Source organism: Lygodium microphyllum, chromosome 19, assembly GCF_053477565.2.
Source record: "Lygodium microphyllum isolate KBCC chromosome 19, Lygodium_microphyllum_v1.1.10, whole genome shotgun sequence".
Taxonomy (NCBI): domain Eukaryota; kingdom Viridiplantae; phylum Streptophyta; class Polypodiopsida; order Schizaeales; family Lygodiaceae; genus Lygodium; species Lygodium microphyllum.
Window position 1 is genome coordinate 37,686,376 of NC_141153.1, and position 16,459 is coordinate 37,702,834.

Genomic DNA, 16,459 nt, shown 5'->3' on the forward strand with positions numbered 1-16,459 from the left:
TAGACAGAGTGTTTTTCACAACATACACTATTGAAACCATCAGAAGCTGGCATTACTATGATGATGGCACCACCACAATGCTCAGACATATGCATTTTGACACCTTCAGAATCTAATACCTTCCTCTGTGTAGTGGCATGAAAGCAGAATTCAGGGACGTTGAAAAGAAAGAAGTAGAAGAAATTTTGGCAAGAGAGTCCTACAGAGACTGAGGCCTTCTGTTAACCCTCTGTGGAGCACTAACAACATAGTGGAGCCAACCCCCTGATGAATGACGCAATAAAAAGGCAAGCGTTAGAACGACTCCAGAGGTACGTGAGAAGAGAGAAAGCAAAAATCAAGGCTGAGAACGAGCTCGCAGTAGAAGCCGCCTTTGACGCCCTTGCGGAACTCCTTACAGAAGTCCCAATGGCACATCAAGCCCTTCCTCCTCCTGCTGGAGGTCCACTTCCAAGCCAGATCCGTCCTGGAAATATTGATGACAGACCAGCGAATGTAGTCCCATTGCTAGTTTTTAAGGGAGAGTACAATGAAGACCCTGATCTTCATGTAGCAGAGTTTATGGTAGCGTGTGTGGCTAACAATGCCAGGACCCCTGAGCATTGGTTAGCAATATTCCCCGCCACTTTCAAGGGCGCGGCGTTTCAGTGGTATGAGAGACAAGCAGCAGGAACTTTTGGCACATGGGACGACCTGAAGTTGGCCTTCCTCACTAAATTCAGGCATGAAGGTTTTGAAGAGCGGATGCAAGAGGAATTTATGAACCTAAGTCAATCCTCTGGAGAAAGAGTAGAAGCTTATGTCTCACGAATGGAATCCATCCTGAAGAGATGGACTAACCATAATCTAGATGATGGCATTCAGAAGGGAGTGTTTCTCAGAGGATTACAACCAGAAGTCCGTAAGTTTGTGGAGCTGCAAAGACCAGCCACACTACAAGCTGCAACAGAAGGTGCAAGACTGTACGATGAAGTGGAAGCTAGATTGGCGATGAATACAGGAAGAGGAGTCCTACCTCCTCTGGTGCTAGGAATGATGTACCCACCAAATGCAGTTGCAGGGACTGTTCCCTATCCCTACCAACAGATGTCCCCAGTATCACAGTACAGTGCACCAAATCCACAGTGGCCACAATCCATGCCTCAAATGATGGTTCAACCACAACAACAATGGTCCCAACCAATTTCCTCAATGACAAGTCAGCAGCAACAGTGGAACCCTACCAACTGGAGCCAACAGCCAACAGTTCAAACAGGAGCTCTAAATCAGAACCAGAACAGAGACCCCTCTGTACCAGCCCAACCAGTTTATGCAGTGATTACAGAGACTCCTCAAAACCCTCCTCCCATTACGTCCGGAGGAGAAAGCTTGAAGGATTACTTATCCAACTCAGTTGCAAAAATCAAAAAGGAGTTGATGGATGTGATTACAGAGCAGCTACAGACGTTGAAAGTGAATACTGCTAGCATATCCAACGTTGCAGGAGCAGGAAGAGATGTGATGCGGTCAAATACTTGGTGTGGTAAGTGTCATCAAGCAGGCCATTTAGCCACTGAATGTACACGGAAACCAACCATCCCTGGAGCCTTCTGTTCCTACTGTTTGCGGAAGAACTATACAGAGGACATTTTCTCTCTAAAGGAGATGCATGATAGGAGAAGGAAGGAAGAAGACGCAAGATTCAACTTGCTGGACTCCAAAATGACAACACAAGATATTGGACCCAAGCCTAGAGAGTTTGGTCCTAATTTCGGACCCAGAAGATTTCCCTCTCAAAGTTACAGAGGAAGACAGTCTGGCGGTGGTCAGAGATCAGAAGTGGAGTGTTACAGATGCGGAGAAAAGGGACACATCTCACCAAATTGTCCAAATCCTCGAAGGTCAGTGGATTACAAGCCCTTATGCAGTCGATGCAAAGGAGAAGGCCACACTGCAAAAGACTGTCCAAGCCCAGCCCCAGTGAAAAACAATGCTACTGATAGTCCAGCCAAGGCCCAAGAGCCTACCTCCAATTTGGTGGAATTGGAAGTTGCTGCCATCACGCGTGCAAAGCAGAAGGAACCACCTGTCCAGAAAGAAAATAACCCTCCTGCCAGAACAGTGAAGTTCAGTCTTTCACCAGAAGAACAGAACAGAACAGAGCCTAACAGTGCCATACAGAGCACTACAGTGCCACAGAGAGTTACAGAGACAGTTACAGAGATAGGACCAGAGGTCCAGGATACAGAAGAGGAGGAAGTGCCACAAGTGGCAGAAGAAGTTCCTGTAATTCCTCTGTTGGCAGAAAAAGGGAAAATGAAAATGGGTGTTGCCCCATTCCCTAATCGTTTAGAGAAGCCAGTGGATCCTATTAAGGAATACGATCTGGTTAGAGATCTAGATACCTTTAAACCAAACCTCACATTCCGACAATTATTGATGTTGTCTCCCAGTTGCCGGAAAAGGTTCAAAAGTATACTAACAAGAAGACGTGGTTTAAGGATTGCTCCCTCAACAGCAACAAAGTCCAACAAGGCTCCAGAGCCTGTCAAAGAAGTGGATGTGGCTAATGCTTTTCTAGATCCGGGTACTCCAGAGACTGGTGTGTGGATAGAAGGCTGCTTCATTGCAAATGCATTGATTGATGGAGGCTCATCAGTGAACATTATGACGGATGTGACAATGAAGGATCTAGGCCTACAAGGTGTGCAACCCACCCAATGGCTCATCAGACTGGCGGATCAGAGTAGAATCAAGCCTTTGGGCATTCTTCCCTATGTGAAGACTACAGTGGCTGGAAAAGATTATTGGCTAACCTATTTGGTAGTGAAGCCAAACTCTTATGGTACATCTTATCCTCTGTTACTGGGCAGACCATGGCTTTTTGAAGCCCGAGCAAGGACGGATTGGTTCAAAGGAACTTTGACCTTGGGTAGTGGACCCAACAAAGTGGTGCTGAAACTGTATGGTTCTCAAAAAGGACATGGATCCACCTCCTTGGAATTATCTTCTGACTCCCCTAATGAGGCTATAGATGGAACATCAGCAGACGAAGATGCTGTCAAACAGATCCTTCCCAAGAAAACAGTGGCACATTCCTTAACAGTGGATACTGTAAGCCGACTTCCAAAAGATGCAAAGCCATTATCAATGGGTGAATACTTCCTACCTGAACCAGGAATGACTTCTGAAATCACTTCTGACAGTGAGATAGAAGCATGGATGTACTGCTCTCCCTGTTACATGGTCACAGCAGAAGCAGAAGCAGAAGCAGAGGCAGAGGCAGAAGAGGAAACAGAGAATCTATTCTTCTGTTACAGAGCTCCTACAGAGACAGAAGCAGCAACAGAAGCAGAAGCAGAAGCAGAAGCAGAGACAGAAGCAGACGCAGAGACAGAGACAGAAGAGGATGGATATGATATGGACGAAGAAGATTATGAAAGTGAAACAGAAGAATCTATCCCACTTGAAGAGGATACATTTGAGGAAGAAGTTCCAGAAGCATCAGAAGCCGATGAGCTCATGCTATGGGACAGAATGGTGATGGTACCATTTGGTTTGGTAAATGGATCTTCTCATATGCAAAACCTTTATAAGACGTGGATTAAGAAGAACAAGCCGTCTTTCAGCAGTGGCTCATACCATCCTAACCTATCCTTGCCAAAGAAAGATGATGATGATGCACCGTGCCAACAAGGACCAGTCCCACAAACCCAACAGGCATCAGAGGGTCCTTGCTATGTGACGTTCCTAGATGTGTCATCTTCAGAAGATGAGTCCTCAAGCCCAGAGGTAATTAATTTTGACACCAAATCCGAAACAGCTTTAATCCCATTCCAATATCTTAAATAGCAACCTAAGTCCACCAAAAGAAGAAATTGGTTCTAGTGGGACATCAGAAGAGGACACCACTCCTTTGAAGGAGTCGGATCTGTACCCAGAAGCAGTCTGTGGGACCTTCATCCGTGAAGTAGAAGGTGAAAGGCAGTTAACTTTTGTGGATGCGGAAGGCACTGAATGCCACTTGAAGGTGGGTAGCAGTCTCCCAGAAGAGGAGTTGTCAACCTTGTATAACTTGTTGAAAGAAAATTTGACGTGTTTGCATGGTCCTACAAAGACCTAAAGGGGATTGATCCCACAATATGTCAACATCATATTGACTTGGAGCCTGATGCCAAGCCAGTACGGCAACGAAAGAGGCGGATGAACCCGAATTATTCCACATTGGTGAAAGCGGAGCTGCTGAAGCTTCTGGAAGCCGAGTTCATCTATCCAGTGGCAAATAGTGAATGGGTTTCACCCATTGTGGTTGTACCCAAGAAGAATGGCAAATTGTGCATATGTGTGGATTTCCGAAAGCTTAATTCCAAAACAAAGAAGGATCACTTTCCTATCCCTTTCACAGATCAACTGTTGGACACAGTGGCAGGACATGAACTTTATTCTCTTTTGGATGGATTCAGCGGATACAACCAAGTCCAAATCGCAGAAGAATACCAATCCAAAACAACCTTCACCACAGAATGGGGGACCTACGCTTACCGAGTGATGCCATTTGGGCTCTGCAATGCCCCTGCTACTTTCCAACGAGTCATGATGGCCGCATTTCAAAATCATCTGCACGACTTTATTGAGGTATATTTGGATGACTTTTGTGTCTATAGTTTGATCCGTGAACATTGGGAACACCTGGAACAATGCTTTGACCGATGCCGAGAGTATGGGATTTCCCTCAACCCCGACAAATGCATCTTTGGGGTTTCTTCTGGAGTTCTGTTGGGCCACATTGTCTCAGCACAAGGGATATCAACAGACCCTGCAAAGATCGAAAAGATCGCAGCTCTGGCAGCACCCACCAACCTCAAACAGTTGAGGGGATTCCTAGGCCATGTGGGTTACTATAGACGGTTCATAGCCCACTTTGCAACAAAGGCAACTTCCTTGCACAAGCTTCTGAGGAAAGATGTAGAGTTTACTTGGACGGATGAATGTGACAAAGCCTTTCACACTTTGAAGCAGTGTTTGATAGAAGCACCCATTCTGCAACCTCCTGATTGGACGAAAGAGTTCCACGTACACACTGATGCATCAATTGAAGGTTTAGGTGCTGTCCTCTGCCAGAAGGGTTCCTCGAAGCTGGATCAACCGATCTATTACGCAAGCCGGAAAGTCACTGATAGGGAACGGAACTATACAGTGACCGAGCTGGAGTGCTTGGCAATGGTGTTTGCCCTGGAGAAGTTTCGCCATTACCTCCTATCTACCCACTTTAAATTTTATGTGGATCATGAGGCCCTGTCCTTCTTGATGAACAAAGCAGATGTGAAAGGACGAATGATGAGATGGCTCCTTCTATTCCAGGAGTTTGACTTTGAGGTGATTACTAAGCCTGGTCGTTCCCATGTTCTGGCTGATCATCTGTCGCGTATCCCACAAACTGCAGATGAGGAGCAGGATGATCCAGACCTCCCTGATGCTTCCCTATTCTTGGTAGAGACTGTAACTCCCTGGTATGCAGACATTGCCAATCTGCTGGCAACCCAACAATACCCTCCTGGTATCTCTAGTCGGGAAAGGAAGAAGCTCATGCTAGAATCAGCCCCATACACCCTGCTAGGCGGTGCATTGTACAAGAAAGGCAAAGATGAAGTGCTCAGAAGATGTGTTGCAAGAGATGAGATTGGGATTGTTCTGAAGGCTTGCCATGACGAGCCATGTGGAGGTCACTTTGCAAGAGAAGCTACAGCCAGGAAGGCTCTGCTAGCGGGATATTGGTGGCCTACCATCCACAAAGATTCCTATGATTACTGTAAAAGATGTGATGCTTGTCAAAGAATGGGGAAACCCACCAAGACAAGTGCCATGCCACTGCAACCTATCCTTCCTTTGAAGCCGTTTGAGAAGTGGGGCATTGACTTCGTCGGTCCGATCGATCCTCCTACCAGAAGGAAACAGAACCGATACATCCTCGTATGTACGGATTATGTCACAAAGTGGTGTGAAGCTAAAGCCCTAAAGCGGGACGATGGTAACAGCGTGGCCCTGTTCATGTATGAGAATATCATCACCCGTTTTGGCAGTCCCTTAGAGCTGGTAAGTGACAGAGGCACTCATTTCCTCAACAAAGTCATGGAAGAGTTGACAGAGTTGTATAAGATCCGCCATCGCAAGTCCACTCCTTATTACCCCAGAGCCAATGGCCAAGTCGAAGTCACCAATCGCATCCTCTGCTCGATTCTGACAAGAACAATTGCTGCACGTCGTCGTGATTGGGATGATCGACTTACAGAGGCCCTCTGGGCGTACAGAACCTCCCATAAAGCAGGAACAGGACAGACACCCTTCCAGCTCGTGTATGGAACAGACGCTGTTTTTCCTGTTGAATTGGAACTACCCTCTTTGAGAGTGGCGATCAAAGAGCGTTTGGGGGATGATGATTCACTGCAACGCCGTCTCCTGCACTTGGAATGTTTGGACGAAATTCGCAGGATGGCTCTCCAGTGCATGGAAGCCACGCAAGCTCGACGCAAGGCTTACCATGACAGTTTCATCAAGCACAAGGAGTTCAAAGCAGTAGATTTGGTCCTAGCCTATGATTCACGATTTGGCAAGTTTCCTGGCAAGCTTAACAGCGGTGGATGGGCCCCTATAAGGTACTTGCAGTCAACCCTAATGGCTCTGTCCAAGTACAGACCATGGATGCCTCTGATGATCCCTTTCTGATCAACGGATATCGCTTGAAGAAGTACTTCCCTCCTTGGGGATCTTGACAATTACGGACACTTGATCCTTTCCCTCGTTGGCGCGGCATTGTACTTCTTATGATGCTACTTCTGATAGCCGTTCTTCAATCACTTCTGATGAAGAGGGTGCAACCCTCTGTCCCCTCCAAACCCCCTTCCAGCCTTGATTTCTTATCCTCTATTTTCCACCAGCGACAGTGGCGAGGTGGGTTCTGACACATGGTCTTTCCACCATTCCCTTGTTCAATTTGAAGAAAAAAAAAAGAAAAAAGAAAAACAAAACATATCGGTCATGGGAGAAAAGGACTTAGGTCCCTGTCATGCCGACCTATTCTTTGAGAAAAGGTGAAAACACCCTCGGGAATATGGGAAAATAAGGAAAAAAAAAAAACAAAGAAGAAAAGAAAAAAAAAACAAACAAACAAATCTGTTATGAGAGAAAAGGAAGCAATTCCCTGTCATAGCAGGCCTCGTTCCAAGAAAAGGTGATAAACACCCTTGGGCGAGAAGCTGGCTGTGGAAAAGGTGGTAACACCCAGCAGTCCAGAAAGTGGATTCATTAATTGATATCCCTCGGATCCAATTCTGACGCTACCTCCCTTGGTACGCTGTGTCCTGGGTCTCTTTGCAAAGTGACTATCTGTCCTCTAGCAGACGACATATTCCTATCCAACACAATGTTCGATTTGATGGCTACCTCCCTGGGTACGCCTCTTCAACAATTGACGAAGCGATCTTCATCGACAACCCCTTGAGTGATGTGAGCTTTCATCCTAACCGGATGGGGAAGTGAGTACGGTTGCCCTCTGTATCTATCAACAGAGAGTGAGACAGAGGGTGGATCGAGAGACCAGTCTTTTCCCTTCCAATCAAATGAGAGGTGAGAAGTGTGAATGAAGAGTTGCACGCACGGGATGGGCCTCTCAAAGCACAAAGCACAATTTGTTTCTGTGCACTGCACCATAAGGCTCCCTTGCCTTCCTTCTTACACCGTATGCCGGCACAGGGCGGGATGCACAGTTGCACCATCAAATGCGCACAAGGCATACAATCTTTGCACAAGTGCCTGTGAGGATTACATCAATGGGTTTTAGGAAAAGACTGCCCTTCTGTATCTATCAATAGAGAGTGAGACAGAGGGTGGGCTGAGTGTGACTGGAGTTTCTTCAATCAAATACCGAGAGGTGAGATTGAGGGACGTTACGACACTTGGAGTCAGGTATGTTCCCGTTTCCCTATGCACCCACGGGATGGGTCTTTACCGTCAACACAAGACACATCACCCTGTTCTGTACACTGCACTGTAAGGCTCCCTTGCCTTCCTCCTTGCACTTATGCCAGACGGGTTAGACGCACTAATGCACCATCAACTGTGCACCCTGGCATACTCCCTTTGCACCATTTCCCCCTTGTTGATTCCTCAACCGGGTATGAGATATGGGTTTTAATCATTCTTCCGCGAGTGATAATTAGTCATGGGGCGAGTGACTGTTCTTTCATTCCAATTGAGTGACTGTGAGTTGAGTGTAGTATTCCTCATCATCGATGAATTTCCTGTGATTCCTTCAATCAGCTACCTCCCTGGGTGCTGCCGCGTGGTCCCTGCCATGACGGACGTGTGCCGAGAAGATGCCTTGGTCCCTCCAGCACCGACAATAACACTGGACGTGCCATCGATACTCAACCTTGCTTTTTGACGAAACGGGCCAAGTTTTTCTAACCCTACAACTTTTGTTTCTTAGTGATGGTCATGTTTTAAGTGTGGGGAAGTTAGTGGATGGTCTGTGGCGTGGTCCTAGGTCCCTAATGTTCGGTTAACCCTATCCGTTAAGGTCTTAAGTGTGGGGACGCGTCCCTGCGCGTCTCCCGTGTATACCCTTTTGCATCTGCCTTAACCTGTTCATGCATGAATGCTTTGCCTTGCTTTTACCCTAATGGGATCCCTTCCCACCCTTCCGGTTATGTTCCACCCACCCTTGGGGCTCTTCCCTTGCAGTTTTCCTTCATTCCCTGATTTTGAGATTTTTCCATGTGAATGCACCCTACGTTCACCAAAATCCAAATCCAACCTTATAGGCCTGTTCCTCCCATTGAACGGTCCATTTTTCCTTTTTACCTACCCTTGTTCCGGTGCACGGTTTTTGAGTTATTAACTTTTGAAGCATTTTACGCAATTTAGACGGTTTTCCATGTGAATGCGCTTTTCTTGCTTCGGAACCGTGATCTGATGTCATAGCCCTGACCAGCACTTTTTCCCTGATATTTTTCCTTTTTATTCCGCATCATTTCGATACATGGTTTGTCCGTTATTAATTTTCCGGTTTTTTAAAAGACTTTTTCATGCGTAGTTTTGACATTTTTCCATGTGAACCTGCCCTATTTGCATCGGAATTCCAATTTGATTTGACAGCCGTGTCCCCTGTGCCTCCCCTCACCTTTTTCCTTTTTCCTCCACCCTCTTTGGACTTCTGGATTTTTTATTATTAATTTTTACATGTGTTTTCGGGAGTATTTTTGGTGTTTTTCACATGTGAACCCCTCCTCCTTCCACCGGAACTGCGGTTTAACGTGATAACCCTGTGCCACCCCTTCCTGCGGACATTTTTCCTTCTTATTGCATGTCATTCCGGTGAACGGTTTATCCGATATTAATTTTCGATCCCATTTTTGGGTTTTTTTTTTGGGTTTTTCCCATGTGAACGCGTCTTATCTCAGTTGGAATTATGTTTTGAGGTGATAATATTGTCGGGCACATCTTTCTGCACAGTTTTCCTTTTTTCTGCACCTCATTCCGATGCACGGATCTTTTGATATTAATTTTTAATTCAGATTTTTGGTTCGTTTTTTGTGTTTTTTGCACGTGACCGCCCTTTACCCCTCCCGGAACCCCCGTCCCATATTTTCCTTGTTTTCCCCCTGTTGTCCTGCCCACTTTTTGTTTTTACGCTATTTCGTTTTGACATCCGGATTGGGAGTTATTAATTTTTCTTTCTTTTTACGTTTTTTCTCGCCCCGTTTTGCGCGTGAACGCGCGTTTTCGATTTTACGAGTCTCCACGCGCCCCGGTCGTGTCCGCGTAACCCGTACCATCTTCCCCGCGTCATTTCAATCCCGTCACGGCAAATTTTTTTACCCCGCCCCGTGCATGAGCGCGGGACGGGGGTACGCGCCCTTGCCCCCCACCTGCCCACCCCATGGCCCCCCCCATGGGCCCCCCACCCCTTTCCCCTAACTGCCCACCCCTTCTCCCCAACCGCCCGTTTCTCTCCCTCTCTTTCTCTCTCTCCCTCTCTTTCTTTCTCTCTCTCTCTCTTTCTTTCTCTTTTCTCTCTCTCTCCTTCCTTCCCCCCGACGTCCGTGCCTTCTCCCCCCAGCGCTCCTCCTCTCCCCTTCCCCAGCGGCCATCGCAGCGCTCCTCCATCCCTCTCTCCTTCCTCCAGCCTCTGCCCATTGCCGCCTCTCTTCTCTCCCCTTCTCCAGCGCCCGCGCCGCTGCCTCCTTCCCCTACCTCCAGCGCCTCCTTCCCCCAGCCTACCTGCCTACTCCCTACCCCGCCGTCTCCGCCTTCCTCCCTACCCCCCCGTCCGCTTTCCTGCCTACCCCCCGCTCGTCCGCTGTCTCCTCCCTACCCCCCCCCCCCCCCCGCCCGCCGCCTTCCTTCCTATTCCCCCCCGCCGCCGTCCTTCTCTCCTCCTCGCGCCAGCCGCCGACGACCTCCCTCTCTTCCCTCCCCTTCCCCCAGCGCGTCCGTCCCTCCCCCTCCTTCGCCGGAAGTGCCGCTGCGCCCTGGAATTGCCACCGCCTGGACGCCGTCGTGCCGCCCCAGGAGCCGCCAGAAGTCGCCTGCCACCTCCACCTCCTCTGCCGCTGAAGCCGCCACCGCCTGGACGCCGCCGCCGCCAGCCGCCGACGACCTCCCTCTCTTCCCTCCCCTTCCCCCAGCGCATCCGTCCCTCCCCCTCCTCCGCCGGAAGTGCCGCCGCGCCCTGGAATTGCCACCGCCTGGACGCCGTCGCGCCGCCCCAGGAGCCGCCGGAAGTCGCCTGCCACCTCCACCTCCTCTGCCGCTGAAGCCGCCACCGCCTGGACGCCGCCGCCGCCGACCCCACCACCTCCTCCTCTCTAACCCCTCTCTAACCCTAGGTTAGTTAAACTAACTCTAATTTACTTAAACTAACCCTAATTAACTTACACTAACCCTAAAGTAGTTAGTCTAACCCCCTAACCCCCTAGTCACCCTAACCTAATCCACCCCCTAACCAACTAACCTTAGGTTAGTTTCCTAAACTAACCCTAGTTAGTTCCCTAAACTAACCCTAGTTAGTTTACTAACCCTCCCCTAGTTAGTTGACTAACCTAACTATAGTTAACCTAGACTAACCTAACCATAGTCAACTTAATTAACTAACCCCTACCTAGTTAACTTACCTTGACTAACCTAACTTAGTTGACTAACCTAGCCTAGTTGACTAACCTAAGCAACCTAGACTAACCTGACTTGATTTAGGTAGACTAACATGACTTATCCCCACTAACCAGACTTAACTGACTTATGCCTCACTGACTTATCTGATTAATGTGATTTAGGTGACTTAATTAATCACTACATTAATTTTTCCATAAAAAAATTTCAAAAAAATTTCTAAAAATTCCTTTTGCCTTTTGCCAATTTTTGGAAATTTTTCTGCTGGCAATTGCATACCCTAAAATTTCTGAAAATTAAATATTTCCTCACTTAATCCCCTACATTGCCAATAAATGTAGAATATTCATTTAAAAATAGTAAAAAATTCTAACAAAATTCTAAAAAATTTTCCCTCACCTCCCTTCATCATTTTCCCTTTATTCAAACATAAATAATCACAACTTAACACAAAAAAATAAAAAAATATATATAAAATAAAAAATAAAAAATAAAAAATAAAAATCAACATAAACAACCAACACAAACCAAATCCACCCATCCGCTAAGGTGTTGTCATTGTTGTTTCATCAGTGATCTTTACTTTTCCTTTCCTGGATTCCCTTCTTTTGGTGGACTCTTCCTGCGCATTTCTACATTACATACACACCCCTTCCAGGTATTTATTTTATGTGCTTTATTTATTTTCATTTTCCCCCTTAATCACAAATTAATTGTTAAAATGAACCCTTTAATTCACCCACAGTTTCCACGCGCATTCGCGCTAAACACACATACTTTTTAATTAAAATAAACCAGCCGTTCACTTAGCACGCGCTACGTGCGCTAAAGAGGCACTTTAATTTTTTTTAAATAAAATAAACTAGCCGTCACATGAGCACGCGCTGGCAAAAAAGCGCTCCACATCACCTTAATTTGTAATTAATGAATTGCATTTAGAGACCCAGTCGGGAATCGAAGTCCGGGAATCGCATAACTGCACTGTTTTAACCTAATAATTGGTAAATAAATTTATAATAAGGAACCGCCGTTTTCTTGCTAAGGTTTATCACCTAATAAAACTTCACCAATTTTTAATAATTTATTAAAATCAACCCTTCATTAAATTAATCCCCCCTCACTGCACTTAATTCCCCTTTTTAATGAACCGTTTCGTGGGATGGGTATGCGCAGTTCTTAGTGTTATTTTCCATGGTCCAGTCTTGGTTTATCACAGATATAGTTTTGATATGTGTCGGATGTGGTATTGTTTTGGTTTGCTGTCTTTGTTACGGTTACGGGTACGGTATGCAGTTTTTTCTTTTATTGCCTGATACGGGGTTCTGGGTGTTTGTCTGATGCATCGCATGAAGCTTTCGGTCGCATTTGTCTCAAGGTCATGTCAAAATTTTTCTAGAATGTGGTTTGCTTGGGGTTAGTAGGTCGTGTCACGTTTTATTGGTAATTCTCTTATCCTTGGTTTTTTGTCTGTTGCTTTGCAGGCATTCTCCTTGATTGTCTGTGTTTGTGGTGTGTGTGTAACCATCTGAATGGCGCCTTCTCATGCTCCTCCCCCTATCCAGTACGTCCCACTAGTTAGTAGGGATTACTCTTCCCTACTTAATTTTGAGCCTCTTACGAAGGCAAGACTTGCTGCTTTTGTGGCCACTCCTTTTCCATTGCTTCCGGAGGATCCGTCGTTATGTGATGAGTTCCTGGCCTCTTACAGCAAGAAGACAGGCGTAGTCCAGGGCATGTCTATGACTTTGACATCTCGCGGCCTAGGGAAGGCTCTGTCTCTTCCCTTCAAAGGAGAACCTTTTGTGACCACTCGTCAGCTCTTCTCTAATGAAGAGATTCTCAAGCTGTTGCAAAAGCAGACAAGGGAAGTCCTTGATGTTAAGAAGGTGATAAACTCTTCAGGAGTTTCTTTTTCTATGATTACTGATCCCGTATGGAAGACGATCTGTCAGTTCCTTCAGGACAGGTTTATGCCTGCCAAAACGCCATCCCACTATTTGTCCAAAGAGCTTTTCACAGCCTCCAGGATGGTGCTAAAAGGAGTTGCTATTGATTGGAGCACTTACCTCCTTACTAAAATGGATCAGCATTTTGTTAAAGTCACCAGGGGTAATGTTACCAATGTCACATATGGATCATATTTGTCTGCCTTCTTGACCTATTCAGGTTTACAGAAGACTGTGCCTCCACCTCCTCCATCAGATCCAGTACCTCCTCCTCCACCTTCAGAAGAGTCAGCACCCATTGACATAGAGGATGATGATTCTCCGCCTCCCCTGGTCATACAACGCAAACGCTTGAAACGGGTAGCGGATAAAGCCCCTGCTGTACTTCCCTCAGTGCCTATCCTTGCTACCTCTGGTAGTGAACTCCCTGGGTATCTCACTTGTAATAACCTGTTCAGAGCACATCGAGAAGGATCCTTGGAGATCTCAGTTCCTTCCCTGAACAGTCTCGTTTCAGGAGATGCCATTCCTTTCCTCTGCAAGGATATTCAAAGTTCCATTGAGTTGTCAGTGACAGCCTATGTTCAACAGCTGTACGCATCTTTTTATGAAGAGCTCGTGCAGTCCAAAGACCAGTTGCATAAGGCAACATCTGAGTTAGCTTCTGCTAAGGATACCCTAGCAGATTTATTTAAGCAAATGGAACAGCAAACCCAACTGGTTGCCACCCAAAGCGAGGAGATTTCTTCATTGAAGACCCAGTTATTCGAGGCTCAATCCCAAGTTACTAGCCTTTCAGAGGAGAAGGAGAGGATGTCCAGCGAAGCGCAAGAATTCCAAGCTATCTTAGATGACAAGCTTTCAGCTTTATAGATGACTAATGACAGTGGCCAACCAAGCTTCCCAAATCCAGCAGTTGCAAGATTAGCTTGCAAAGTCCCGCTTTGTTCCTCCAAGCCCTCCTGTTCCATTAATTCCTTCTCTTTCACAGTAGGATTTGGCTGCTCTACAGAGACATGCTACTTTGTGCCCTCTATTCCAAGACAAAGTGGAAAGATTGCAGTCCAGAATGGACTTGTTATAGTCTACCTTTGAGCAGTTTCAGGAATATGTCTTACCTGACCATTCTTTCTTTGTTCACTACCACTTACAGAAGATGGTTTTCTATATGAAGCTTTCCACGATGGATTTACCTTTTCCAGAGGATGGCTGGAGTGGGGCTTGGTCTGCTGAGTTATTGACAGAGGTAGTCAGAATGGTCTTTGAAGATTCTGTCACGCCAGACACCATGTTGATGTCATACATGTATCTCCGAGGAGATTTGTTAATTCCAGATGAGGTAGATATGGCATGGTATGTGGGGGATGTGGTCTTATAGGCTGTTTTATATGTCAATCATTTGGAGTTGCGCATAGCTGACATGTTCCAGAGTTATTCCTCAAAAGTAGCTGATTGTCATGATAATTCGTGGCATCCCATGATTGATTTGGTGGTTCTTAATCAAAGACAAAACACAGCTCCTACCTTTGCCCAGAGTACTAACAAATTGAGGATGGATCTCTTAACCTATCTTTCCAAACATAATCCATTTGATGCTACCTTCTTTGATGCCTATCATAGACGATCTCTTCTGGGACCTTCTGTTCCTACCCTCCTCTATTACCAACAAATGGCTCACCACTATGCTATATATATTTCCCTTTGTCAATCTAATTCCACAATAATTTTACCCCTTCTTTTCCAACCTTCAAATTTCCCTCAAATTCCTATTTTCACTTACTGTTCCTTTATTGAGGATAGGGTATTTTCCCCTTCTCCACCCTGTCCTTCACCCCTCATAAATGTACCCTCCACATTTCCTATTTATCAGTTAACACCTTTCCTTAGTGATTCCTTACAAATTTCTGCCACTCCTTCTTTAACCTTTTCTTCCTTTTATGATTTTTCCTATCCTTCCCTTCATCCACTTTCCCTTATTCCACTACCCTCTCCTAACACTTCCATATCTCAACCACCTCAGTTGGTTAGTGACTGTGACGGTTTTGATAATCAGATTTCCAGAAGAAGGGGATGGAGTTTGGATGATTGCCTTACAGGACCGCAGATTAATTGGCCAGTAATTCCAGGAGAATGGACAGCTTCCAGTCAAGCTTATCAAAACTATGTTCATTTTGCCCAACAATATTCACAGTCTGCAGATCCCTCAGTGAGATTAACTGCTCACTTTGCTTGGTACCTGGCGTATATGCATAGGCACTCTCATAATGATTCAAAGCCTATTCCAAAGTTATGCATGAATGTCAATGTTAGCATTGATTCCCAGCAGCTGGAGATATTGTATTTTCATGCCCTTTGTTTACCTAGCAGATACTTGGTCTTGTTGGAAAGGATGTGCTGTCTCCAATTTTTCCAAAATCCTCCCAAAAACTTTGTAGATGAATCCTTATCTATGGATCAATTCCGACAGCATCAATCTTTTAAGCGGGATCATCTTCATTGATGCCTTTCCAATGTATGGTGGAAGCTTTTAATGAACAACTCTCTTTTTGAAGGAGTCATTCAGATGGTTGTGTTGTGTATTAGTGTTTGTGTTGTGAGTTCCTTTATGTCAAACGAACGTGGTGGTTTCCTATTGGATTTCGTGTACGAGCTATGTTTTGGAGATTTGTAGAGTTGGGGTCGTGGTTGGAGAGTTGAAGCAGATGCTGATGAAGAAGAAGCAAACTCTTATATCCTTTACAAATTTGTGGTGATTTTTTTAGTTTGATAAGAGGTGTTAATGTATAAAGGGTTTTTCTTTCTTTGTATTTTTCTATCAGAAACAAGTTATACGTTGGGGTCATGGTGGATGGATTCTTTTTGAAAAGATATTGAAGATCAAAGTTGAGCTTTTCCCTGAACTTGTATTCCCTTTTTCCTGGGTCGCGAGGACGCTTCCTTATTAAGTGTGGGGATATGTTGAGTGTTGAAATGACTTGTTTTTTGGCTGATTTTGGTTGTTTTTGAGAGCTGAATGGTTGATTTTATGGGATGATTGATTGATTTGGAAGTGGATTGAGAGTGTTTTGGATGATATTGATTGTGTTTTGGAAGATCATGATGTTTGTTGATGGTTCTGTGATGTTCTGATAGGTTCTGAATGGTTCTGTATACCTTCTGTTTTGTTCTGTTTTGGTCTGTTTTGTTTTGATTGTCTTCTGTAAGGAGGGAAGGAGTATTGATTGATGAAGAATGAGATATTGTGAAAGTTTATTGAATGGTTTGTGAGAGATTGAAATGGTTTGAGAGTGAGTTATGAGGTTTTGATAACCTTCTGTAACCTTCTGTAGGTCTTCTGTAGACTGTTCTGCTTCTGTTCTGTTCTGTAC

The 16,459-nt window shown here is 45.5% G+C and overlaps 1 non-coding gene across 1 annotated transcript; it reads left to right on the forward strand.

Annotated features, from left to right (window-relative positions):
• The first annotated feature begins 15,927 nt into the window (after positions 1-15,927).
• On the forward strand, positions 15,928-15,995 carry LOC148019763 (small nucleolar RNA SNORD36). The gene has a single exon (XR_015695015.1). It is a non-coding gene; the product is annotated as a small nucleolar RNA SNORD36 (small nucleolar RNA).
• Positions 15,996-16,459: the final 464 nt, after the last annotated feature.